Source organism: Zeugodacus cucurbitae, chromosome X, assembly GCF_028554725.1.
Source record: "Zeugodacus cucurbitae isolate PBARC_wt_2022May chromosome X, idZeuCucr1.2, whole genome shotgun sequence".
NCBI lineage: Eukaryota > Metazoa > Arthropoda > Insecta > Diptera > Tephritidae > Zeugodacus > Zeugodacus cucurbitae.
In genome coordinates, this window is record NC_071672.1 from 24,380,176 (window position 1) to 24,406,126 (window position 25,951).

The window sequence follows — 25,951 nt, forward strand, 5'->3', positions numbered from 1 at the left end:
AACTTCAAGAGAAAAGAAATTACTTTATCATTAATCCCCAAAATTAATATTTTAATTAAACTACCTCCTGATATTATACAACTATTTTTATACACATCTACATTAATTTCAAGACTTATTTTTATTCAAATAAACCATCCTTTAGCTATAGGGTTAATATTATTAATCCAAACTTTACAAATTTGTTTATTAACAGGATTAATAGCAAAAAGATTTTGATTTTCTTATATTCTATTTCTAATCTTCCTGGGAGGAATACTAGTTTTATTTATTTATGTAACCTCTCTAGCTTCAAACGAAATATTTTCTTTATCTATAAAATTAACTACTATTTGTGTAATAGCTACAGCAACTCTTATACTAATCTCCGTATTTATAGATAAATCATCAACAACATGCTTTATACAAAATCTAGAAATACAACCGTTTAACCAAATAAAAAGTATTCTTCCAGAAAACGCTCTAAATCTACATAAACTATATAACTTCCCCACAAATATAATCACCATTCTATTAATAAACTACCTTTTAGTTACTTTAATTGCTGTAGTAAAAATTACTAAATTATTTTATGGTCCTCTTCGGCCAATAAACTAATGAACAAACCTTTACGAACCCAACACCCCTTATTTAAAATTGCAAATAATGCTTTAGTAGATCTACCAGCTCCTGTAAATATTTCAGCTTGATGATATTTCGGCTCCCTACTAGGATTATGTTTAATTATTCAAATTATAACAGGATTATTCTTAGCTATACATTATACAGCTGATATTAATTTAGCTTTCAATAGAGTAAACCACATTTGTCGTGATGTAAATTATGGTTGATTATTACGAACCCTTCATGCTAATGGAGCATCATTTTTCTTTATTTGTATCTACCTACACGTTGGACGAGGTATTTATTACGGATCCTATTTATTCACACCTACTTGATTAGTAGGAGTACTAATTCTATTTTTAGTAATAGCAACAGCCTTTATAGGGTATGTCTTACCTTGAGGACAAATATCATTCTGAGGGGCCACAGTTATTACTAACCTTTTATCAGCTATTCCATACTTAGGTATTGATTTAGTACAATGAGTATGGGGAGGATTCGCTGTTGACAACGCAACCCTTACTCGATTCTTCACCTTTCATTTTATTTTACCATTTATCGTACTAGCAATAACTTTAATTCATTTATTATTCTTACATCAAACAGGATCTAATAACCCAATTGGATTAAATTCTAATATTGATAAAATCCCCTTCCACCCATATTTCTCATTCAAGGATATCGTAGGATTCATCGTAATAATTGCAGCCCTTCTTCTTCTTACATTAATCAACCCCTACTTACTTGGAGACCCAGATAATTTCATCCCAGCAAATCCTTTAGTAACCCCAGTCCACATTCAACCCGAATGATACTTCCTTTTCGCTTATGCAATCTTACGTTCTATTCCTAACAAGCTTGGAGGACTAATTGCATTAGTCTTATCAATTGCTATTTTAGCTATTTTGCCTTTTTATCATTTAAGAAAATTTCGAGGAATTCAATTCTATCCTATTAATAAAATCTTATTTTGATCTATAGTAGTGACAGTTATCCTATTAACATGAATTGGTGCTCGTCCAGTAGAAGATCCGTACGTCCTAGTAGGGCAAATTTTAACTATTATCTACTTCCTTTATTATATTATTAATCCACTAGTTAATAAATGATGAGATAATCTAATCAACTAGTTAATGAGCTTGAATAAGCATATGTTTTGAAAACATAAGATAGAAATCAAATTTTCTATTGACTTTACTAATTTCTATTAACCACATGTAACAAATTAATAATAGTTTAAATCCAATAATAAATAATAAAAAATTTAATGAAAAAGGTAAAAAACTCTTTCAAGCCAAATATATTAATTTATCATACCGAAACCGAGGTAAGGACCACGAGCTCAAATAAATAAAAAAGAAATAAATGTTAACTTAACATAAAATATAATATTAAATAAATCACACCCTAAAAAAATTACACAAAACAATATTCTTATAAACAAAATACTAGCATATTCAGCCATAAAAATCAAAGCAAATCCCCCTCATCTATATTCAATATTAAACCCAGATACTAATTCAGATTCTCCTTCAGCAAAATCAAAAGGAGTCCGATTAGTTTCTGCTAGACAAATACAAAACCAAACTAATCTAATAGGAAATAAAATAACCAAAAATCAAATTCTTTTTTGATAATAAAAAAAATCTAAAATATTATAACCCCCAATTAAAAAAACAAAAGACAATAAAACCAATGCTATACTAACTTCATAAGAAATTGTTTGAGCAACAGCCCGAAGTCCCCCTAATAAAGCATAGTTAGAATTAGAGGATCACCCAGCCACCATAACAGTATAAACGCCTAAACTAGTACAACATAAAAAAAACAATAATCCTAAATTAAAAGAAAATAACTTTACAAATAAAGGAATACACAACCAAGCTACTAAAGAAAGAAATAAAGAAAAAATAGGAGAAAAATAATAAGAAATATAATTTGACAAAAGAGAATAAGTTTGTTCCTTAGTAAATAACTTAATCGCATCACAAAAGGGTTGGGGAATACCCATTAATCCAACCTTATTAGGCCCCTTACGAATTTGAATATAACCTAATACTTTACGTTCCAAAAGAGTTAAAAAAGCAACTCTCACTAAAACACAGACTACTAAAATTAAGCTGCCAATAATTGATAAAATTAATTCTATAAAAAACAAGTACTATTTGTAATATAAATTACATAAATAAATTCTAAATTTATTGCACTAATCTGCCAAAATAGTTATTTAAATTAATCATATTCTAATTTTAAAATATAATTATTTTAATACCTGGTCCTTTCGTACTAAGATATTACAACTTACTAAAGATAGAAACCAACCTGGCTTACGCCGGTCTGAACTCAGATCATGTAAGAATTTAAAAGTCGAACAGACTTAGCATTTAAGCGGCTACACCTAAAATTATATCTTAATCCAACATCGAGGTCGCAAACTTTTTTATCGATATGAACTCTCCAAAAAAATTACGCTGTTATCCCTAAAGTAACTTAATCTTATAATCACTACTAATGGATCAATAACTCATAAATTAATGATTTTTTATAATTAAAAGTTCATTAAATTTTAACATCACCCCAACAAAATATTCTCCATTATAAAAATAAAATAAATCCAAAAAATTTAAATAAAAAAAAATATAAAGATTTATAGGGTCTTCTCGTCTTTTAATAATATTTTAGCTTTTTGACTAAAATATAAAATTCTATTATAAATTTATATGAAACAGCTTATACCTCGTCCAACCGTTCATACCAGCCTTCAATTAAAAGACTAATGATTATGCTACCTTTGCACAGTTAGAATACTGCGGCCATTTAAAAATTTCAGTGGGCAGGTCAGACTTTAAAAATAACTCAAAAAGACATGTTTTTGTTAAACAGGCGGGTAAAAAATTTGCCGAGTTCTTTATACAAACTTATCATACAAAATTACTTAAACATTAAATATACTAATTCTATCATTATTCCTTTTTATAAATTATTAATAAAAAAATTTTTATAAATAAATTAAAATATAATAAATAATATAAATTATAAAATAATTTATAACAAACTTTATAATGATTGCTAATTCTAAGCATACATTTTATATTAAAATTATTAATTTTTAACAATTTATCTTAAAGCTTATCCCTTAAGATATTCAAATTAATAAATTTTTTAATTAAACAAATAACTAAAAAATTAAAAATTCGTAAATTAAATTTATTTCTAAAAAAACTAGATACCTTTATAAACGAATAACATTTCATTTCTAATAATTTATTTAAAATAATTTTGACACATTAACTTTCATAAATTATTAACTCTTATAAAATCGAGATTAATAAATAATTATTAATTATTTGATAAACCCTGATACACAAGGTCCAATAAATAAAATTTTCTTTTAAAACAAAAATTTTTCAAAATATTTCAGTAATCTTTCACAATACTAATTAACTATTATTATTATTATTATTTCATTAAAAATTACTAAAACATTAAATTATATAATTATTTTTAATAAATTAATTTTAAAACAAAAAAAATTAATAAACAAATATTGCTCAGTTTATATTGATTTGCACAAAAATCTTTTCAATGTAAATGAAACGCTTTACTAAATAAGCTTTAAACTGTCATTCTAGATACACCTTCCGGTACATCTACTATGTTACGACTTATCTTACCTTAATAGTAAGAGCGACGGGCGATGTGTGCATATTCTAGAGCTAAAATCAAATTCACAATCTTTAAAATTTTACTATCAAATCCACCTTCACTAAAAATATTTCATAATTAGATCCGTTTAAATATATTTATTGTAACCCATCTCTACTCAAATATAAGCTACACCTTGATCTGATATACATTCCTATTAAAATTATAGAAAATTATTATTCTAATAAAATATTCTGATAACGACGGTATATAAACTGAAAGACAAACTTAAGTAAGGTTCATCGTGGATTATCAATTACAGGACAGGTTCCTCTGAATAGACTAAAATACCGCCAAATTTTTTAAGTTTCAAGAACATAACTACTACTACCTTAGTGTTAACAATTACATTTTAAATAATAGGGTATCTAATCCTAGTTTATATCCAAAATTTACAAGCTTCAAAATCCTACAATTTAAAAATTACTAAATTTAAAATTTCACCTAATAAATTTAATTTTATTTTAAAATCAATCATTTTAACTCACACTGAACAAATTTTATTTTCATTATTTGTGTAACCGCGGCTGCTGGCACAAATTTAGCCAATACTTTATGAAATTACTATTTCCAAGTTTCCTTGATTAATAAAGCTATTTACTGAGATTATAATTAAAATTTATTTATTATTAAAATAAATAAAAATACACGCAAAAACTTACATATAAAATAAATCAATAATAAAATTCAAAGCTAAAATAAAACTTTAATATTAATTTATTAAAAAACTATATATATATTACCTAACAAACCATATTAAACCTTAATAACTAACTTAAAGTACAACTTTAATAAAGTAAAAATATACAAAAATAAAATAACTTAGTACTTCGGTCTGCATCAGTCATTACCCCCTAAGTAATTAACCGTTTTTCATTGTAAAAAATTAGATGAAAACAGCCTATTATAAAAAATCTCGTTTTCATTAAATTCAACTGGTAATAATTAATTGTTTATTATTAATTTAATAATAAAATATAACTATTACTTAATAACATAAAAAAATAAATTAATAATTGAAATAATAATTAAATAAGATAACAAAAAATTATCATATCTGTATAAAAAGATTTAGTAAATAATTAATTTTATACAAATTTTTTTTTTTTTTTTTTTTTTAAATTATAAAATTTATAAAATATTAAAATTTAAAATAGATTTTCATTCAAAAATTTATTTTTATATAGTCTTAAAAATTTTAAAATATTAGTTAAAGATAAATTAACGATATACCAGTTAAGATTAATAAATATCTATATGTATATAAATATTTAATTAATTAATATATGCCTATTAATTATGTCAAAAAAACCCTAGAATTCAGAGATCTATAACAATTAGATCAATTGATTAGTAGATAAAATCATCTGTAGTTAGACAACTTAATTAAAATTAACTATAGAAAAAAAAAAAAAAAAATTAGATGAAAACAGCCTATTATAAATGAAATAAGCTGTTTTCATTGAATGAATTGCCTGACGAAAAGGGTTACCTTGATAGGGTAAATTATGTAATAATATTACATTCATTATATTTAATAGAATTAAACTATTTCTAAAAGTATCAAAAACTTTTGTGCATCATACACCAAAATATATCAATTATAAAAAGATAAGCTAATCAAGCTACTGGGTTCATACCCCATTTATAAAGGTCCTAATCCTTTTCTTTTTAATTTTTAATAATTCAGCTAAAATTATATTCTTCTTTATCTTAATTACAGGTACAATAATCACAGTATCATCTAATTCTTGATTGGGAGCTTGAATAGGTCTAGAAATTAATTTATTATCTTTTATCCCCCTAATAAATAGTAATAATTTAATATCTACAGAAGCCTCTCTTAAGTATTTCCTAACTCAAGCCTTAGCCTCAGCAGTATTATTATTTGCTATTATAATGAGATACTTAAACAATTTTCCTGTCACACAAGAAAATTCTTTATATAATGACTTAATTATTACATCATCACTATTATTAAAAAGAGGGGCAGCCCCCTTTCATTTCTGATTTCCAAATGTTATAGAAGGCTTATCGTGAATAAACGCTTTAACTTTAATAACCTGACAAAAAATTGCTCTTATATTAATCTCCTACATTTCGCCAAACAATTTTATTCTTTTAGTAATCTTTACATCAACCATTGTAGGATCTTTAGGAGGATTAAATCAAACTTCCTTACGAAAGTTAATAGCCTTCTCCTCTATCAACCACCTAGGTTGAATATTAGCGGCTATGCAAACTAGTGAATCGATATGATTAATTTATTTTTCATTTTATTCATTTTTATCCTTCAGTCTAACCTTCATATTCAACAATTTTAAAATATTCCACATCAATCAACTATTCGATTCATTTTTTAGATCAAAAATTTTAAAATTTATATTATTTCTTAATCTTCTATCCTTAGGTGGACTACCCCCATTCATTGGGTTTCTACCTAAATGGTTGGTTATACATTTACAATACATTTTAGTAACCATCATAACTGTAATAACTTTAATTACATTATTTTTTTATCTACGACTATGTTTTGCAGCTTTTATACTAAACTACTACGAAAATAATTGAACGGTAAAATATTCATCAACAATTTTTCTTTTAAAACTATACTTGTTTTATCTTTCATCTCTACATTTAGATTAGTACTAGTTTCCCTAGTCTACCTATTCTTGTAAATTTATAGAATAAGGCTTTAAGTTAAATAAACTAATAGCCTTCAAAGCTATAAATATAAGTATAGTCTTTTAAGCCTTAGTAAATTTTTACTCCTTTAGAATTGCAGTCTAATGTCATTATTGACTATAAAGCCTTGATTAAAAAGAATAAATTCTTATAAATAGATTTACAGTCTATTGCCTAAACTTCAGCCATTTAATCGCGACAATGGCTATTTTCAACGAACCATAAAGATATCGGAACATTATATTTTATTTTCGGAGCTTGAGCAGGTATAGTAGGAACATCTCTTAGAATCTTAGTCCGGGCAGAACTGGGTCACCCAGGAGCTTTAATCGGAGATGATCAAATCTATAATGTCATCGTAACAGCTCATGCATTTGTTATGATTTTTTTCATAGTAATACCTATTATAATTGGAGGATTTGGAAATTGACTAGTACCCCTAATACTAGGAGCGCCAGATATAGCATTCCCTCGAATGAATAATATAAGATTTTGATTATTACCTCCCTCTCTTACATTACTTTTAGTGAGCAGTATAGTAGAAAACGGAGCTGGTACAGGTTGAACTGTTTATCCTCCCCTTTCATCAATTATCGCTCATGGTGGGGCCTCAGTTGATTTAGCTATTTTTTCTCTGCATTTAGCTGGTATTTCATCAATTTTAGGAGCCGTAAATTTCATTACTACAGTAATTAATATGCGATCAACAGGAATCACATTTGACCGGATACCTTTATTCGTTTGAGCCGTAGTATTGACAGCTCTTCTTTTACTTCTATCTCTACCTGTATTAGCCGGAGCTATTACTATACTTTTAACAGACCGAAACTTAAACACCTCTTTCTTCGACCCAGCTGGTGGTGGAGACCCTATTTTATACCAACATTTGTTTTGATTCTTTGGACACCCTGAAGTTTATATTTTAATTTTACCAGGATTCGGTATAATTTCTCATATTATTAGACAAGAATCGGGTAAAAGGGAAACATTTGGTTCCTTAGGTATAATTTACGCTATAATAGCAATTGGATTACTTGGATTTATCGTATGAGCCCATCATATATTTACAGTAGGTATAGATGTTGATACTCGAGCTTACTTCACTTCAGCTACAATAATTATTGCTGTTCCTACTGGAATTAAAATTTTCAGATGACTAGCCACTCTTCATGGAACACAATTAAATTATTCCCCAGCTATATTATGAGCTTTAGGTTTTGTATTTTTATTCACAGTTGGGGGACTAACTGGAGTAGTATTAGCCAACTCTTCTGTTGATATTATTCTTCATGACACTTACTACGTAGTAGCTCATTTCCATTATGTTTTATCAATAGGAGCAGTATTTGCTATTATAGCTGGATTTGTACACTGATATCCATTATTTACTGGATTAGTTTTAAACCCTAAGTGATTAAAAAGTCAATTTATTATTATATTTATTGGTGTAAACTTAACTTTCTTCCCTCAACACTTCTTAGGATTAGCAGGAATACCTCGACGTTACTCCGACTACCCAGATGCTTACACAACATGAAATGTAGTTTCTACAATTGGTTCATCAATTTCTTTACTAGGAATTCTTTTCTTCTTATTTATTATTTGAGAAAGATTAGTTACTCAACGTCAAGTAATTTACCCAATGCAACTTAGTTCTTCAATTGAATGACTTCAAAATACACCACCTGCTGAACATAGTTATTCAGAATTACCTCTTTTAACTAATTTCTAATATGGCAGATTAGTGCAATGGATTTAAGCTCCATATATAAAGTATTTTACTTTTATTAGAAACTAATGACAACATGAGCTGCCCTTGGCCTTCAAGATAGTGCCAGATAAACCCAGATACTAATTCAGATTCTCCTTCAGCAAAATCAAAAGGAGTCCGATTAGTTTCTGCTAGACAAATACAAAACCAAACTAATCTAATAGGAAATAAAATAACCAAAAATCAAATTCTTTTTTGATAATAAAAAAAATCTAAAATATTATAACCCCCAATTAAAAAAACAAAAGACAATAAAACCAATGCTATACTAACTTCATAAGAAATTGTTTGAGCAACAGCCCGAAGTCCCCCTAATAAAGCATAGTTAGAATTAGAGGATCACCCAGCCACCATAACAGTATAAACGCCTAAACTAGTACAACATAAAAAAAACAATAATCCTAAATTAAAAGAAAATAACTTTACAAATAAAGGAATACACAACCAAGCTACTAAAGAAAGAAATAAAGAAAAAATAGGAGAAAAATAATAAGAAATATAATTTGACAAAAGAGAATAAGTTTGTTCCTTAGTAAATAACTTAATCGCATCACAAAAGGGTTGGGGAATACCCATTAATCCAACCTTATTAGGCCCCTTACGAATTTGAATATAACCTAATACTTTACGTTCCAAAAGAGTTAAAAAAGCAACTCTCACTAAAACACAGACTACTAAAATTAAGCTGCCAATAATTGATAAAATTAATTCTATAAAAAACAAGTACTATTTGTAATATAAATTACATAAATAAATTCTAAATTTATTGCACTAATCTGCCAAAATAGTTATTTAAATTAATCATATTCTAATTTTAAAATATAATTATTTTAATACCTGGTCCTTTCGTACTAAGATATTACAACTTACTAAAGATAGAAACCAACCTGGCTTACGCCGGTCTGAACTCAGATCATGTAAGAATTTAAAAGTCGAACAGACTTAGCATTTAAGCGGCTACACCTAAAATTATATCTTAATCCAACATCGAGGTCGCAAACTTTTTTATCGATATGAACTCTCCAAAAAAATTACGCTGTTATCCCTAAAGTAACTTAATCTTATAATCACTACTAATGGATCAATAACTCATAAATTAATGATTTTTTATAATTAAAAGTTCATTAAATTTTAACATCACCCCAACAAAATATTCTCCATTATAAAAATAAAATAAATCCAAAAAATTTAAATAAAAAAAAATATAAAGATTTATAGGGTCTTCTCGTCTTTTAATAATATTTTAGCTTTTTGACTAAAATATAAAATTCTATTATAAATTTATATGAAACAGCTTATACCTCGTCCAACCGTTCATACCAGCCTTCAATTAAAAGACTAATGATTATGCTACCTTTGCACAGTTAGAATACTGCGGCCATTTAAAAATTTCAGTGGGCAGGTCAGACTTTAAAAATAACTCAAAAAGACATGTTTTTGTTAAACAGGCGGGTAAAAAATTTGCCGAGTTCTTTATACAAACTTATCATACAAAATTACTTAAACATTAAATATACTAATTCTATCATTATTCCTTTTTATAAATTATTAATAAAAAAATTTTTATAAATAAATTAAAATATAATAAATAATATAAATTATAAAATAATTTATAACAAACTTTATAATGATTGCTAATTCTAAGCATACATTTTATATTAAAATTATTAATTTTTAACAATTTATCTTAAAGCTTATCCCTTAAGATATTCAAATTAATAAATTTTTTAATTAAACAAATAACTAAAAAATTAAAAATTCGTAAATTAAATTTATTTCTAAAAAAACTAGATACCTTTATAAACGAATAACATTTCATTTCTAATAATTTATTTAAAATAATTTTGACACATTAACTTTCATAAATTATTAACTCTTATAAAATCGAGATTAATAAATAATTATTAATTATTTGATAAACCCTGATACACAAGGTCCAATAAATAAAATTTTCTTTTAAAACAAAAATTTTTCAAAATATTTCAGTAATCTTTCACAATACTAATTAACTATTATTATTATTATTATTTCATTAAAAATTACTAAAACATTAAATTATATAATTATTTTTAATAAATTAATTTTAAAACAAAAAAAATTAATAAACAAATATTGCTCAGTTTATATTGATTTGCACAAAAATCTTTTCAATGTAAATGAAACGCTTTACTAAATAAGCTTTAAACTGTCATTCTAGATACACCTTCCGGTACATCTACTATGTTACGACTTATCTTACCTTAATAGTAAGAGCGACGGGCGATGTGTGCATATTCTAGAGCTAAAATCAAATTCACAATCTTTAAAATTTTACTATCAAATCCACCTTCACTAAAAATATTTCATAATTAGATCCGTTTAAATATATTTATTGTAACCCATCTCTACTCAAATATAAGCTACACCTTGATCTGATATACATTCCTATTAAAATTATAGAAAATTATTATTCTAATAAAATATTCTGATAACGACGGTATATAAACTGAAAGACAAACTTAAGTAAGGTTCATCGTGGATTATCAATTACAGGACAGGTTCCTCTGAATAGACTAAAATACCGCCAAATTTTTTAAGTTTCAAGAACATAACTACTACTACCTTAGTGTTAACAATTACATTTTAAATAATAGGGTATCTAATCCTAGTTTATATCCAAAATTTACAAGCTTCAAAATCCTACAATTTAAAAATTACTAAATTTAAAATTTCACCTAATAAATTTAATTTTATTTTAAAATCAATCATTTTAACTCACACTGAACAAATTTTATTTTCATTATTTGTGTAACCGCGGCTGCTGGCACAAATTTAGCCAATACTTTATGAAATTACTATTTCCAAGTTTCCTTGATTAATAAAGCTATTTACTGAGATTATAATTAAAATTTATTTATTATTAAAATAAATAAAAATACACGCAAAAACTTACATATAAAATAAATCAATAATAAAATTCAAAGCTAAAATAAAACTTTAATATTAATTTATTAAAAAACTATATATATATTACCTAACAAACCATATTAAACCTTAATAACTAACTTAAAGTACAACTTTAATAAAGTAAAAATATACAAAAATAAAATAACTTAGTACTTCGGTCTGCATCAGTCATTACCCCCTAAGTAATTAACCGTTTTTCATTGTAAAAAATTAGATGAAAACAGCCTATTATAAAAAATCTCGTTTTCATTAAATTCAACTGGTAATAATTAATTGTTTATTATTAATTTAATAATAAAATATAACTATTACTTAATAACATAAAAAAATAAATTAATAATTGAAATAATAATTAAATAAGATAACAAAAAATTATCATATCTGTATAAAAAGATTTAGTAAATAATTAATTTTATACAAATTTTTTTTTTTTTTTTTTTTTTAAATTATAAAATTTATAAAATATTAAAATTTAAAATAGATTTTCATTCAAAAATTTATTTTTATATAGTCTTAAAAATTTTAAAATATTAGTTAAAGATAAATTAACGATATACCAGTTAAGATTAATAAATATCTATATGTATATAAATATTTAATTAATTAATATATGCCTATTAATTATGTCAAAAAAACCCTAGAATTCAGAGATCTATAACAATTAGATCAATTGATTAGTAGATAAAATCATCTGTAGTTAGACAACTTAATTAAAATTAACTATAGAAAAAAAAAAAAAAAAATTAGATGAAAACAGCCTATTATAAATGAAATAAGCTGTTTTCATTGAATGAATTGCCTGACGAAAAGGGTTACCTTGATAGGGTAAATTATGTAATAATATTACATTCATTATATTTAATAGAATTAAACTATTTCTAAAAGTATCAAAAACTTTTGTGCATCATACACCAAAATATATCAATTATAAAAAGATAAGCTAATCAAGCTACTGGGTTCATACCCCATTTATAAAGGTCCTAATCCTTTTCTTTTTAATTTTTAATAATTCAGCTAAAATTATATTCTTCTTTATCTTAATTACAGGTACAATAATCACAGTATCATCTAATTCTTGATTGGGAGCTTGAATAGGTCTAGAAATTAATTTATTATCTTTTATCCCCCTAATAAATAGTAATAATTTAATATCTACAGAAGCCTCTCTTAAGTATTTCCTAACTCAAGCCTTAGCCTCAGCAGTATTATTATTTGCTATTATAATGAGATACTTAAACAATTTTCCTGTCACACAAGAAAATTCTTTATATAATGACTTAATTATTACATCATCACTATTATTAAAAAGAGGGGCAGCCCCCTTTCATTTCTGATTTCCAAATGTTATAGAAGGCTTATCGTGAATAAACGCTTTAACTTTAATAACCTGACAAAAAATTGCTCTTATATTAATCTCCTACATTTCGCCAAACAATTTTATTCTTTTAGTAATCTTTACATCAACCATTGTAGGATCTTTAGGAGGATTAAATCAAACTTCCTTACGAAAGTTAATAGCCTTCTCCTCTATCAACCACCTAGGTTGAATATTAGCGGCTATGCAAACTAGTGAATCGATATGATTAATTTATTTTTCATTTTATTCATTTTTATCCTTCAGTCTAACCTTCATATTCAACAATTTTAAAATATTCCACATCAATCAACTATTCGATTCATTTTTTAGATCAAAAATTTTAAAATTTATATTATTTCTTAATCTTCTATCCTTAGGTGGACTACCCCCATTCATTGGGTTTCTACCTAAATGGTTGGTTATACATTTACAATACATTTTAGTAACCATCATAACTGTAATAACTTTAATTACATTATTTTTTTATCTACGACTATGTTTTGCAGCTTTTATACTAAACTACTACGAAAATAATTGAACGGTAAAATATTCATCAACAATTTTTCTTTTAAAACTATACTTGTTTTATCTTTCATCTCTACATTTAGATTAGTACTAGTTTCCCTAGTCTACCTATTCTTGTAAATTTATAGAATAAGGCTTTAAGTTAAATAAACTAATAGCCTTCAAAGCTATAAATATAAGTATAGTCTTTTAAGCCTTAGTAAATTTTTACTCCTTTAGAATTGCAGTCTAATGTCATTATTGACTATAAAGCCTTGATTAAAAAGAATAAATTCTTATAAATAGATTTACAGTCTATTGCCTAAACTTCAGCCATTTAATCGCGACAATGGCTATTTTCAACGAACCATAAAGATATCGGAACATTATATTTTATTTTCGGAGCTTGAGCAGGTATAGTAGGAACATCTCTTAGAATCTTAGTCCGGGCAGAACTGGGTCACCCAGGAGCTTTAATCGGAGATGATCAAATCTATAATGTCATCGTAACAGCTCATGCATTTGTTATGATTTTTTTCATAGTAATACCTATTATAATTGGAGGATTTGGAAATTGACTAGTACCCCTAATACTAGGAGCGCCAGATATAGCATTCCCTCGAATGAATAATATAAGATTTTGATTATTACCTCCCTCTCTTACATTACTTTTAGTGAGCAGTATAGTAGAAAACGGAGCTGGTACAGGTTGAACTGTTTATCCTCCCCTTTCATCAATTATCGCTCATGGTGGGGCCTCAGTTGATTTAGCTATTTTTTCTCTGCATTTAGCTGGTATTTCATCAATTTTAGGAGCCGTAAATTTCATTACTACAGTAATTAATATGCGATCAACAGGAATCACATTTGACCGGATACCTTTATTCGTTTGAGCCGTAGTATTGACAGCTCTTCTTTTACTTCTATCTCTACCTGTATTAGCCGGAGCTATTACTATACTTTTAACAGACCGAAACTTAAACACCTCTTTCTTCGACCCAGCTGGTGGTGGAGACCCTATTTTATACCAACATTTGTTTTGATTCTTTGGACACCCTGAAGTTTATATTTTAATTTTACCAGGATTCGGTATAATTTCTCATATTATTAGACAAGAATCGGGTAAAAGGGAAACATTTGGTTCCTTAGGTATAATTTACGCTATAATAGCAATTGGATTACTTGGATTTATCGTATGAGCCCATCATATATTTACAGTAGGTATAGATGTTGATACTCGAGCTTACTTCACTTCAGCTACAATAATTATTGCTGTTCCTACTGGAATTAAAATTTTCAGATGACTAGCCACTCTTCATGGAACACAATTAAATTATTCCCCAGCTATATTATGAGCTTTAGGTTTTGTATTTTTATTCACAGTTGGGGGACTAACTGGAGTAGTATTAGCCAACTCTTCTGTTGATATTATTCTTCATGACACTTACTACGTAGTAGCTCATTTCCATTATGTTTTATCAATAGGAGCAGTATTTGCTATTATAGCTGGATTTGTACACTGATATCCATTATTTACTGGATTAGTTTTAAACCCTAAGTGATTAAAAAGTCAATTTATTATTATATTTATTGGTGTAAACTTAACTTTCTTCCCTCAACACTTCTTAGGATTAGCAGGAATACCTCGACGTTACTCCGACTACCCAGATGCTTACACAACATGAAATGTAGTTTCTACAATTGGTTCATCAATTTCTTTACTAGGAATTCTTTTCTTCTTATTTATTATTTGAGAAAGATTAGTTACTCAACGTCAAGTAATTTACCCAATGCAACTTAGTTCTTCAATTGAATGACTTCAAAATACACCACCTGCTGAACATAGTTATTCAGAATTACCTCTTTTAACTAATTTCTAATATGGCAGATTAGTGCAATGGATTTAAGCTCCATATATAAAGTATTTTACTTTTATTAGAAACTAATGACAACATGAGCTGCCCTTGGCCTTCAAGATAGTGCCTCTCCTCTTATAGAACAACTTACATTTTTTCATGATCATGCTCTTATAATTTTAGTAATAATTACAACTCTTGTAGGTTATTTAATATTTATATTGTTCTTCAATACTTACACAAACCGAAACCTCCTTCACGGTCAAACCATTGAAATAATTTGAACTATTCTTCCAGCAATTGTTCTGCTATTTATTGCTTTCCCCTCTCTACGCCTACTTTACTTATTGGATGAAATTAATGAACCTTCAGTAACTTTAAAGGCTATCGGACACCAATGATACTGAAGTTACGAATATTCAGATTTCATAAATGTAGAATTTGACTCATATATAATCCCTACTAATGAATTAGCTACAGACGGATTTCGTTTATTAGACGTAGATAACCGAGTAGTTTTACCTATAAATTCACAAATTCGAATTTTAGTGACAGCCGCAGATGTAATCCACTCTTGAACAATTCCATCGTTAGGAGTAAAAGTTGATGGAACCCCGGGCCGATTAAACCAAACTAATTTTTTAATAAACCGCCCAGGATTATTCTATGGTCAATGTTCTGAAATTTGCGGAGCTAATCACAGTTTTATACCTATTGTAATCGAAAGAATCCCTGTTAATCATTTTATTAAATGAGTTACTAACAGAGCTAACTCATAATTTATCATTAGATGACTGAAAGCAAGTACTGGTCTCTTAAACCATTTTATAGTAAATTAGCACTTACTTCTAATGAAAAAAAATTAGTTAAAATATAACATTAGTGTGTCAAACTGAAATTACTGAATTAATTAGTATTTTTTAATTCCACAAATAGCTCCTATCGGTTGATTAAGTTTATTTATTATCTTCTCAATTACTTTTATTTTGTTTAGTATAATAAATTATTATTCTGTACTTCCACAAACCCCTAAATCTCAAATCTCAAAGAAGTATTCATCTACATCCCTTAACTGAAAATGATAACAAATTTATTCTCTGTATTCGATCCCTCATCAAGCATTTTCAATTTATCATTAAATTGAATAAGAACATTCCTAGGATTATTGTTAATCCCATCAGTTTACTGATTAATACCATCACGATGACATATTTTTTGAAATTCTATTTTACTAACACTACATAAGGAATTCAAAACCTTATTAGGTCCCTCAGGTCATTCAGGTTCAACCTTCATTTTCGTTTCATTATTTTCTCTAATTCTATTTAATAATTTTATAGGTTTATTCCCTTATATCTTCACAAGTACAAGTCATTTAACATTGACCCTTACCTTGGCTCTTCCTCTATGATTATGTTTTATATTATATGGATGAATTAACCACACTCAACACATATTCGCCCATTTAGTGCCCCAAGGAACTCCAGCAGTACTAATACCATTCATGGTATGTATTGAAACTATTAGTAATATTATTCGGCCAGGAACTTTAGCTGTTCGACTAGCGGCTAATATAATCGCAGGACAATTATTATTAACCCTATTGGGAAATACTGGCCCTTCGTTATCTTACATTATTGTATCCCTTTTATTAATTGGACAAATTGCTTTATTAGTACTTGAATCAGCTGTAGCTATTATTCAGTCATATGTATTTGCTGTTTTAAGTACTTTATACTCTAGTGAAGTAAATTAATGTCAACACACTCAAATCACCCATTCCATTTAGTAGATTATAGCCCATGATCTTTAACAGGAGCTATCGGAGCTATAACATCAGTATCAGGTTTAGTTAAATGATTCCACCAATACGACATTTCGCTATTTCTATTAGGAAATGTAATTACTATCCTAACAGTCTATCAATGATGACGAGACGTCTCACGAGAAGGAACATTTCAAGGATTACATACCCTACCAGTTACATTAGGCCTTCGATGAGGAATAATTTTATTTATTTTATCAGAAGTCTTATTCTTTGTATCCTTCTTTTGAGCATTTTTCCATAGCAGACTATCACCTGCCATCTAATTAGGTGCTTCATGACCCCCTGCTGGTATTCAACCATTCAATCCATTCCAAATTCCTTTGTTAAATACAGCAATTCTTTTATCATCTGGAGTTACAGTAACTTGAGCTCACCATAGATTAATAGAGGGTAATCATTCTCAAGCCACACAAGGATTATTTTTTTCAGTTTTATTAGGGGTTTACTTCACTATCCTACAAGCCTATGAATACATCGAAGCACCTTTTACTATTGCAGATTCAGTTTACGGTTCTACATTCTTTATAGCAACAGGCTTCCATGGAATTCACGTATTAATTGGAACAACTTTCCTTTTAGTCTGTTTAATCCGACATTTAAATAATCATTTTTCTAAAACTCATCATTTCGGATTTGAAGCAGCCGCATGATACTGACATTTCGTTGATATTGTATGATTATTCCTCTATATCTCAATTTATTGATGAGGAGGTTAATTAATTATCTGTATAGTATATAAGTATATTTGACTTCCAATCATAAGGTCTACTAATCAGTAGTATAGATAATCTTTTCAATCATTATTATAGGGTTAATTCTAATAACAATCACCAGAATTGTAATAATTTTAGCTTCAGTACTTTCAAAAAAAGCTCTTACAGACCGAGAAAAATGTTCTCCATTTGAATGTGGGTTTGATCCAAAGTCATCTTCACGCCTACCTTTCTCACTTCGATTCTTCCTAATCACTATTATTTTTCTAATTTTCGATGTAGAAATTGCTCTTATTTTACCTATAGTTCTAATTATCTCTACTTCAGACATCTTCATATGAACAATTACCTCAATTATTTTCATTATTATTCTAATTATTGGATTATATCATGAATGAAATCAAGGAATATTAAACTGATCAAACTAAACCTAGGGTTGTAGTTAATTATAACATTTGATTTGCATTCAAAAAGTATTGATATTCTCAATCTACCTTAAACAGAATATGAAGCGATTTATTGCAATTAGTTTCGACCTAATCTTAGGTATTTAATACCCTTATTCTCTAAATGTATAAAATTAATTATTTACTAAATCTTTTTAATTGAAGCCAAAAAGAGGCTTATCACTGTTAATGATAGAATTGAGGTTATTCTCCAATTAAGGAAGTATGACGTTCAAGAAAAAGCTGCTAACTTTTATCTTTTAATGGTTAAACTCCATTTGTACTTCTGTTTATATAGTTTAGCAAAAACATTACATTTTCATTGTAAAAACAAAATTTTACTATTTTTATAAATTACTAAAACTAATTCACTATATCCAAAAATTACATAATTACCCTAACATCTTCAGTGTTATGCTCTACATTTAAGCTATTTGAATAAAATATTAAAAAGAAAGAAAACAAGAAAGTAATTCATAAAACAAATAATAAAAGATAAATCTTCAAGTTATTATTGTGTATAACAAATATATGTTGAGAATATTTCCCTAATTCGTTATATAAATTTTGACCCCCTAAAAATTCTGATCAACCCTGATCAAAAGATTTACATACTCTTCCTCCTAAAATCAAGGGATAGTTAATAATCCCATAAGTAGAGATATAAGGTATAAATCATATAGAACCAAAAAAATAACTGCTAACATAATTACTTAAAGATTTATTAAAATAAAATAAAGAAACATTTGAAATTAAATAGCCTAATACACCTCCCACAATACAAACAAACAAAGTTAACAACTTCAAATAACTAGGCAAACAAATTATATATGGTGTAGGAAAAATCAATCAACTTAACATACTACCTCCCACAATTCTCATTACTAGTAAACCTCTCATCCCACGAAGCATAATTCATCCCTCATCTCTTAACATATTTAAAGAACCACAATTTAATTCACCTGTTATTGAATAATAGACCAATCGAAAAGAATAGCAAACAGTTAAACCAGTAGAAAAAAAATATAAAAAGAAAGAAAATATATTAATATAACTTAAAGAAACAATCTCAAGAATTATGTCCTTAGAATAAAACCCAGCTAAAAAAGGTATACCACACAACGCTAAATTAGCAACATTAAAACAACCAGATGTTAATGGTATATAAATACCAAGTCCTCCTATCAAACGAATATCTTGAGAATTATTCATATTATGAATAATAGCTCCAGCACATATAAATAAAAGAGCCTTAAATAAAGCATGAGTTAACAGATGAAAAAAAGCTAATTTATAAAATCCTATAGATAAAATTCTTATTATTAATCCTAATTGTCTTAAAGTAGATAGGGCAATAATCTTTTTTAGGTCAAATTCAAAATTAGCCCCCAATCCAGCTATAAATATAGTCAAACCAGATAATAATAATAATAAATCCCCTAATCATCTACCTCTCAACAAAATATTAAATCGAATTAATAAATAAACCCCAGCAGTCACCAAAGTAGAAGAATGAACTAAAGCAGAAACTGGTGTAGGAGCCGCTATAGCAGCAGGTAATCAAGATGAAAATGGAATCTGAGCACTCTTAGTTATAGCAGCTAATATAATCAAAGCCCCAATAATTTCCATTTCTACTCTATTTTTCATAACTTCTAAATAAAAAATATAGTTTCAACTCCCGTAATTTAACATCCAAGCAATAGCTAATAAAAATGCGACATCCCCAATCCGATTGGATAAAGCTGTTAATATGCCAGCATTATATGACTTAACATTTTGAAAATAAATAACTAAACAGTAAGATACTAATCCCAACCCATCTCACCCTAATAAAATTCTAATCAAATTTGGACTAATAATTAATAACATTATAGATATAACGAATATAAGAACTAATATAATAAAACGATTAATATTTAAATCACCTCTCATATACTCCTTTCTATAATAAATAACTAAAGAAGCAATTAATAGAACAAAAGATATAAATAATAAACTTATTCAATCAAATAAAAAGGTTATTACAATTCTAGCTGAATTTAAACTTACAACTTCTCACTCCAAAAAGATAGTATAATCATTTATTAAAAATAACAAACTAGACAAAAAAAAATTGATTCTAATAGAAATTAAAACCAAAAATCTAATTCTACAAATTGATAAATATTTCACGATCTAAAATGACTAACTCATATCATTGACACCACAAATCAATATTTTAAATAAACTATTTAGATTAATTAAAGTCAAAATAAACAAATATCTCTCTTTAAAATTAATAAATTTAAAGGAAACCAATGAAGAAATAATAGCAAATATTCCCGAATCTTACCCCCTCTAAATGAATATACGCCAGAAAATACCTTACCATGTTGACTATAAGCATATAAATATAATGTATATGCAGCTCTAAAAAAAGATAGTAAAGATAAAGAAATTATAGTAACTCAAGATCAACTAACAATTCTATTCAATAAAGAAATTTCACCTAATAAATTCAACGAAGGAGGGGCCGCTATGTTACAAGCTCTTAGTAAAAATCACCATAATGTTATAGAAGGTATAAAATTTAATAACCCCTTATTAATTAATAAACTTCGACTCCCTAACCGTTCATAAGTAATATTGGCTAAACAAAACAACCCTGAAGAACATAACCCATGAGCAATTATCAAAGTATAAGATCCGCAAAGACCTCAATAAGTTAAAGTTATAAGACCCCCTAATACAATACCTATATGAGCTACAGAAGAATAAGCAATAAGAGCCTTTAAATCAGTTTGACGTAAACAAACCAAACTAATCAATACCCCCCCTACTAATCTAATACTAACTCAAACATAATTATATTTAATGCCTCTCATTTGTATAAAAGAAAACACTCGTAATAACCCGTATCCTCCTAACTTCAATATAATGCCGGCTAAAATTATTGATCCTGAAACTGGAGCCTCTACATGAGCTTTAGGTAGCCATAAATGAACCAAAAATATTGGTATCTTAACTAAAAAGGCTAAAATTAAACTTAAATACAACAAATCATAATTAAATATATAATTACCCAATAAATAAAAGTTTATAGTATTTAAAGTATTATATAAATAAAAAATCCCAACCAATATAGGTAAAGAAACTAATAAAGTGTAAAATAATAAATAAACACCAGCCTGTAAACGTTCTGGTTGATATCCTCATCCTAAAATTAAAAATAAAGTAGGAATTAAACTACTTTCAAAAAATAAATAAAATATAAATAAATTTATACTTCTAAAAGTCAAAACTAAAAAAATCAATAAAATTAATACATTAAACAAAAATAATCTTTTATAATTATTATATTTATTAACAGACTCACTAGCTGTCAACATTAATGTACAAATTCAAAAACTTAATAAAATTAATCCATAAGAAATTACATCAAATCCTAAAAAATAAGAAATATTTACAAAATAATTAGTACAATAATTTAATATAATGAAAATAAAAGTAACAACAAATAATAAATTTTGTACCATTCAAAACAAACCGTTAATAAAACAAATAGGACTAATAAAAAGTATTATAAAAATTAATTTTAACATTGTAAAATATTAAATGATTGAAAATAATCATTTCCATGAGTACGAATTATAGAAACTAAAATAGAAAGACCAAAAATAAGATTAAGTCTTTTAAAACTTCAAGAGAAAAGAAATTACTTTATCATTAATCCCCAAAATTAATATTTTAATTAAACTACCTCCTGATATTATACAACTATTTTTATACACATCTACATTAATTTCAAGACTTATTTTTATTCAAATAAACCATCCTTTAGCTATAGGGTTAATATTATTAATCCAAACTTTACAAATTTGTTTATTAACAGGATTAATAGCAAAAAGATTTTGATTTTCTTATATTCTATTTCTAATCTTCCTGGGAGGAATACTAGTTTTATTTATTTATGTAACCTCTCTAGCTTCAAGCGAAATATTTTCTTTATCTATAAAATTAACTACTATTTGTGTAATAGCTACAGCAACTCTTATACTAATCTCCGTATTTATAGATAAATCATCAACAACATGCTTTATACAAAATCTAGAAATACAACCGTTTAACCAAATAAAAAGTATTCTTCCAGAAAACGCTCTAAATCTACATAAACTATATAACTTCCCCACAAATATAATCACCATTCTATTAATAAACTACCTTTTAGTTACTTTAATTGCTGTAGTAAAAATTACTAAATTATTTTATGGTCCTCTTCGGCCAATAAACTAATGAACAAACCTTTACGAACCCAACACCCCTTATTTAAAATTGCAAATAATGCTTTAGTAGATCTACCAGCTCCTGTAAATATTTCAGCTTGATGAAATTTCGGCTCCCTACTAGGATTATGTTTAATTATTCAAATTATAACAGGATTATTCTTAGCTATACATTATACAGCTGATATTAATTTAGCTTTCAATAGAGTAAACCACATTTGTCGTGATGTAAATTATGGTTGATTATTACGAACCCTTCATGCTAATGGAGCATCATTTTTCTTTATTTGTATCTACCTACACGTTGGACGAGGTATTTATTACGGATCCTATTTATTCACACCTACTTGATTAGTAGGAGTACTAATTCTATTTTTAGTAATAGCAACAGCCTTTATAGGGTATGTCTTACCTTGAGGACAAATATCATTCTGAGGGGCCACAGTTATTACTAACCTTTTATCAGCTATTCCATACTTAGGTATTGATTTAGTACAATGAGTATGGGGAGGATTCGCTGTTGACAACGCAACCCTTACTCGATTCTTCACCTTTCATTTTATTTTACCATTTATCGTACTAGCAATAACTTTAATTCATTTATTATTCTTACATCAAACAGGATCTAATAACCCAATTGGATTAAATTCTAATATTGATAAAATCCCCTTCCACCCATATTTCTCATTCAAGGATATCGTAGGATTCATCGTAATAATTGCAGTCCTTCTTCTTCTTACATTAATCAACCCCTACTTACTTGGAGACCCAGATAATTTCATCCCAGCAAATCCTTTAGTAACCCCAGTCCACATTCAACCCGAATGATACTTCCTTTTCGCTTATGCAATCTTTCGTTCTATTCCTAACAAGCTTGGAGGAGTAATTGCATTAGTCTTATCAATTGCTATTTTAGCTATTTTGCCTTTTTATCATTTAAGAAAATTTCGAGGAATTCAATTCTATCCTATTAATAAAATCTTATTTTGATCTATAGTAGTGACAGTTATCCTATTAACATGAATTGGTGCTCGTCCAGTAGAAGATCCGTACGTCCTAGTAGGGCAAATTTTAACTATTATCTACTTCCTTTATTATATTATTAATCCACTAGTTAATAAATGATGAGATAATCTAATCAACTAGTTAATGAGCTTGAATAAGCATATGTTTTGAAAACATAAGATAGAAATCAAATTTTCTATTGACTTTACTAATTTCTATTAACCACATGTAACAAATTAATAATAGTTTAAATCCAATAATAAATAATAAAAAATTTAATGAAAAAGGTAAAAAACTCTTTCAAGCCAAATATATTAATTTATCATACCGAAACCGAGGTAAAGTACCACGAGCTCAAATAAATAAAAAAGAAATAAATGTTAACTTAACATAAAATATAATATTAAATAAATCACACCCTAAAAAAATTACACAAAACAATATTCTTATAAACAAAATACTAGCATATTCAGCCATAAAAATCAAAGCAAATCCCCCTCTTCTATATTCAATATTAAACCCAGATACTAATTCAGATTCTCCTTCAGCAAAATCAAAAGGAGTCCGATTAGTTTCTGCTAGACAAATACAAAACCAAACTAATCTAATAGGAAATAAAATAACCAAAAATCAAATTCTTTTTTGATAATAAAAAAAATCTAAAATATTATAACCCCCAATTAAAAAAACAAAAGACAATAAAACCAATGCTATACTAACTTCATAAGAAATTGTTTGAGCAACAGCCCGAAGTCCCCCTAATAAAGCATAGTTAGAATTAGAGGATCACCCAGCCACCATAACAGTATAAACGCCTAAACTAGTACAACATAAAAAAAACAATAATCCTAAATTAAAAGAAAATAACTTTACAAATAAAGGAATACACAACCAATCTACTAAAGAAAGAAATAAAGAAAAAATAGGAGAAAAATAATAAGAAATATAATTTGACAAAAGAGGATAAGTTTGTTCCTTAGTAAATAACTTAATCGCATCACAAAAGGGTTGGGGAATACCCATTAATCCAACCTTATTAGGCCCCTTACGAATTTGAATATAACCTAATACTTTACGTTCCAAAAGAGTTAAAAAAGCAACTCTCACTAAAACACAGACTACTAAAATTAAGCTGCCAATAATTGATAAAATTAATTCTATAAAAAACAAGTACTATTTGTAATATAAATTACATAAATAAATTCTAAATTTATTGCACTAATCTGCCAAAATAGTTATTTAAATTAATCATATTCTAATTTTAAAATATAATTATTTTAATACCTGGTCCTTTCGTACTAAGATATTACAACTTACTAAAGATAGAAACCAACCAGGCTTACGCCGGTCTGAACTCAGATCATGTAAGAATTTAAAAGTCGAACAGACTTAGCATTTAAGCGGCTACACCTAAAATTATATCTTAATCCAACATCGAGGTCGCAAACTTTTTTATCGATATGAACTCTCCAAAAAAATTACGCTGTTATCCCTAAAGTAACTTAATCTTTTAATCACTACTAATGGATCAATAACTCATAAATTAATGATTTTTTATAATTAAAAGTTCATTAAATTTTAACATCACCCCAACAAAATATTCTCCATTATAAAAATAAAATAAATCCAAAAAATTTAAATAAAAAAAAATATAAAGATTTATAGGGTCTTCTCGTCTTTTAATAATATTTTAGCTTTTTGACTAAAATATAAAATTCTATTATAAATTTATATGAAACAGCTTATACCTCGTCCAACCGTTCATACCAGCCTTCAATTAAAAGACTAATGATTATGCTACCTTTGCACAGTTAGAATACTGCGGCCATTTAAAAATTTCAGTGGGCAGGTCAGACTTTAAAAATAACTCAAAAAGACATGTTTTTGTTAAACAGGCGGGTAAAAAATTTGCCGAGTTCTTTATACAAACTTATCATACAAAATTACTTAAACATTAAATATACTAATTCTATCATTATTCCTTTTTATAAATTATTAATAAAAAAATTTTTATAAATAAATTAAAATATAATAAATAATATAAATTATAAAATAATTTATAACAAACTTTATAATGATTGCTAATTCTAAGCATACATTTTATATTAAAATTATTAATTTTTAACAATTTATCTTAAAGCTTATCCCTTAAGATATTCAAATTAATAAATTTTTTAATTAAACAAATAACTAAAAAATTAAAAATTCGTAAATTAAATTTATTTCTAAAAAAACTAGATACCTTTATAAACGAATAACATTTCATT

The 25,951-nt window shown here is 26.9% G+C and overlaps 12 pseudogenes; 7 read left to right on the plus strand and 5 right to left on the minus strand.

Annotated features, from left to right (window-relative positions):
• On the plus strand, positions 1 to 3,402 carry LOC128922985 (NADH-ubiquinone oxidoreductase chain 6-like; annotated as a pseudogene).
• LOC128922964 (NADH-ubiquinone oxidoreductase chain 1-like) lies at positions 364 to 24,808 on the minus strand (annotated as a pseudogene).
• Positions 1,942 to 2,755, minus strand: LOC128922966 (NADH-ubiquinone oxidoreductase chain 1-like; annotated as a pseudogene).
• Positions 3,470 to 8,720, plus strand: LOC128922987 (NADH-ubiquinone oxidoreductase chain 2-like; annotated as a pseudogene).
• LOC128922962 (cytochrome c oxidase subunit 1-like) lies at positions 7,469 to 8,791 on the plus strand (annotated as a pseudogene).
• Positions 8,735 to 10,324, minus strand: LOC128922988 (NADH-ubiquinone oxidoreductase chain 1-like; annotated as a pseudogene).
• On the plus strand, positions 12,501 to 17,978 carry LOC128922989 (NADH-ubiquinone oxidoreductase chain 2-like; annotated as a pseudogene).
• On the plus strand, positions 13,921 to 17,978 carry LOC128922961 (cytochrome c oxidase subunit 1-like; annotated as a pseudogene).
• LOC128922965 (cytochrome c oxidase subunit 2-like) lies at positions 15,517 to 17,978 on the plus strand (annotated as a pseudogene).
• On the minus strand, positions 18,227 to 20,610 carry LOC128922990 (NADH-ubiquinone oxidoreductase chain 5-like; annotated as a pseudogene).
• Positions 19,233 to 22,013, minus strand: LOC128922963 (NADH-ubiquinone oxidoreductase chain 4-like; annotated as a pseudogene).
• On the plus strand, positions 22,093 to 22,860 carry LOC128922991 (NADH-ubiquinone oxidoreductase chain 6-like; annotated as a pseudogene).
• Positions 24,809 to 25,951: the final 1,143 nt, after the last annotated feature.